Source organism: Gossypium hirsutum, chromosome D12 (assembly GCF_007990345.1).
Source record: "Gossypium hirsutum isolate 1008001.06 chromosome D12, Gossypium_hirsutum_v2.1, whole genome shotgun sequence".
In the NCBI taxonomy this organism is placed as follows: domain Eukaryota; kingdom Viridiplantae; phylum Streptophyta; class Magnoliopsida; order Malvales; family Malvaceae; genus Gossypium; species Gossypium hirsutum.
The window spans coordinates 5,582,503-5,585,912 of record NC_053448.1 but is presented as its reverse complement, the minus strand read 5'-3'; the positions used below and the strand labels follow the sequence as shown (position 1 = coordinate 5,585,912).

The 3,410-nt window shown below is 31.0% G+C and overlaps 1 long non-coding RNA gene across 1 annotated transcript; it reads left to right on the top strand.

Moving 5' to 3' along the window:
* Positions 1-916: 916 nt before the first annotated feature.
* LOC121224642 (uncharacterized) lies at positions 917-2,897 on the top strand. Its single transcript, XR_005922262.1, has 3 exons — positions 917-998; positions 1,472-1,552; positions 2,705-2,897. It is a non-coding gene; the product is annotated as an uncharacterized lncRNA (long non-coding RNA).
* The last annotated feature ends 513 nt before the right edge of the window (positions 2,898-3,410 follow it).

Genomic DNA, 3,410 nt, shown 5'->3' with positions numbered 1-3,410 from the left:
CTTGAGAAACGTTGGTCGAATGTCTCCTAGGATACAACAACAACAATGATCAAAGCAGTAGCACCTCTGCGGTGATCAACGAATGAATGTTGTCTTTTTCTATCACTGGAACGTTGAAAAATATGGAAAGGATAAAGAAGAGTTTTGAGAGCAAAAGAATTTCGGTGTGAGAGAGTATTAGTGTCGGAAAAGTTCTACAGAATACATAGCCTTTTTAGGCATTTAATAGGGAAATTTGCCATCAAAGGAGCTACCAAATCAATTTGATTAAAAATTAAATCAAATTTATTGGAATCAAATAAAATAAGATAATGTCCTTATATAAACAGATTATGTCTGAGGAAAAATAATTGCGTGTTGGGCTAAAATATTCACAGGCCCATTTTGGGCCTAACCGGTCCTAACATTTCACGTCACCTACGTCGTGCAAGTGCACCCCAATCCCGCCGGGTTTGGACCTGCACCCCTCTACGCGCAAGGCAAGGTTTCAAGCTTAGTCATTCAATCACCCTTTAAGAGGGTTCCTGTAACAGCCCGATTTTAACCCTAATCGGAATAGTGGTTTCGGGACCATAAATCCTAGTTAGAAAAATATTTTAAAATTATTTTCTATGTTTATTATGTATGAATTTACTTGTGTGAAAATTTCGTGCTTTAATTTTGTCGTTTGAGTGTCTGATTAAATAAAAGGATTAAATCGCGTAAAATAAAAATTTAGTGGTTATTTCTAAAAGGGCCGAATAGTGGTTGTTCTTTAAATATGGGGGTTTTATGTTGCAATTTGACCATTGAAAAGATAGTGGACGGCATTATGTTTATAATATATAGTTTTATTATTATTTATAAAGGTTATAATAATAATTTATATATTATAATGTTATTATAATAAAAACAAAACATAAGAAAGTGGCCATATTCATTATCTTTGTGCCGAATGAAAAGAGAAAGAAAATAAGAAAACCAAGCTAGGTATTCGGCCCCTGTTCAAGCAAATTAAGGTATGTTTCGGTTTCGGTTTTTGATGATTTTTATATTTTTGAGATCGTTGTTTCGAATACTACTCGACCCATGCTTAAATTTTTGAATTTGATGATGATTTTGTGTTTTTCCATTGTTAAAAGCTTGTGATTTTGTTGTTTAATGATAAAAAATAAAAGATATGAAATGGATATATATATGTTGAAATTGAATTTTTGATTATTTTGAGTAATTAGGGCTAAATTGAAAAAATAATAAATTGAGGGACTAAAATGTGAAATAAATGACATGCATGGACTTATATGAGCTTAGTGCATATTCGGCCAAACTATTGTGCAAGGAAAGTTTGTTTATTTTGTATTTTTGTGAAATAGGGACTAATTTGTGAAAAATGTGAAAGGTTAGGGGCAAAAGTGTAATTTTCCCATTTATGTGTTTTTGGATTTAATTGAATGAATATGTGGTTAAATTAGTTAAATCTGAACTTATTTAGATCAAGAACAGAAGAAAACGGAATTAGATCGGGGAAAGTCGAAAGTAGTCGAGTAGTCGACTGTGTCCGTCGATATCTGAGGTAAGTCGATAAGCATTTAAATGTTGTTAAATTCAAGAATATATAAATGATAAGTGATAAATTAAATTATTTTGTTTGTTATATGCTTTGGATGAATGTGATTATCGAGATAGGGATTTTGTTTCGAGTTTGATTCGATTGATAATCAACACCTGAAAGCCCCGTATGAACCCTAGGAATAGATAGGATACTTATGTCATGACATAGTACTCTGATATGTGTTTTCGTGTAAGACCACGTCTAGGACGTCAGCATTGACTTGTGTTTACGTGTAAGACCATGTCTAGGACATTGGCATCGTATTTGATTCGTGTAAGACCTTGTCTGGGACAGTGGCATCGATATGAGATAGCATGTAAGACCACGTCTGGGACATTGGCATTGTTCGATATATGTGATTATCCGAGTATCCTATTAAATTTCGAATGGTTCAACGGGCAATGATAAGTTGTGATCGAAGGTGTAAAATGAGCTAAAACGATCAGGTATGAGTTAGTTGACTACCTATATAAAAATAAGGTAAGTTGGCTAGTTGGTATATGATACAAATTATATAAGTTACTAATGTGAACATATGTACATTGGTGGAGTATATTCGGCCATATGTTATGTATATGCATATGATGTTATATTTTGATTTAAAATTATATGTATATGTGTGTAAATATATATTCGGATATATAATGATATTATGTCTTTGAATTGATTGACACTTTGAATATATATACATATACATTCGGATAAGATAAGATTTACTTAAGAAAACACATGTTTTATATGAAACGTTAAGCTTGAGGTTAAATGTGATTATGCTAGTGTAATTTAATTTGGTAAAAACATGAGTTGATAATGTAGTTTATATTCAGTCAAAATTTGATATGTAATAATGAGGTTAAAAAAATGAGAGCTGCACATGTGAACGACATTATATATATATTCGGTCAAATGTTAAAATTTGTGTATTTGGTTAAATATGGATTTGATGTATAGTACGTGTTTGATAAATGTATTTTTCGATTATGGAAATGTATATGAATATTGAAAACATGATTTGATTTTGTTGTAACTAATTAAATGTTGTTAAGTTATCTATTTGCTTATGACTTACTAAGCTGTAATTGCTTACTCTGTGTGTTTTTCTTATGTTTTTAGAGTTCCAAAGACTTGCTCGGGTTGGATGACGTTGGAGTCGTGATCACACTATTCGGTTATGGCTTCGGTAAATTAAAGCTTTGAGTTTTTGGTTATGTGGCATGTATAGGCTAGTTTTAATTTAGTTTTTGTATATATATTTAGCCATGCGAAAATGGCTTGATCTAATGCTAATGATCCAAGGTTTAAGTAATTTTTGTCATAGTAAAGGCGTGGGGTATGCTTGGTATATGAATTTGATAAGACGTAATGATATATATATGTATGGTTTATAATTATTTTATTTTGGTAAGCTTGATATGGATGATGGATGTGTTATGGTTGTGGTTTGTCAATGATGCTAATGATAGTAATTTTCGGTCATGTATTAGTTTAATTTGTAAGTATGAATTATGGTCTAATTTTGTGATGGAATGGTATTTAGATTTGGCTTGATTAAATAGGTAAAATACGAAATATATTGAAGATGAAATAATGGTTATTTCGATTTATGTGATGTAAATATAGGTGATGGTCATAATCTAGTTTGTGATTTGGCATTGGTGATCAAATCATGTAGTTAAGTATTTAGTTATATGTTAATTTTGAATTTGGTTGTATTCATTATGTGTGGACTATGTTATGCTATGAATATTGGTAAATTGAAATGGTTAATTTGAGTGAATTTGTAATGGCATGAGTACATTGGTGAAATGGATTGAAAATG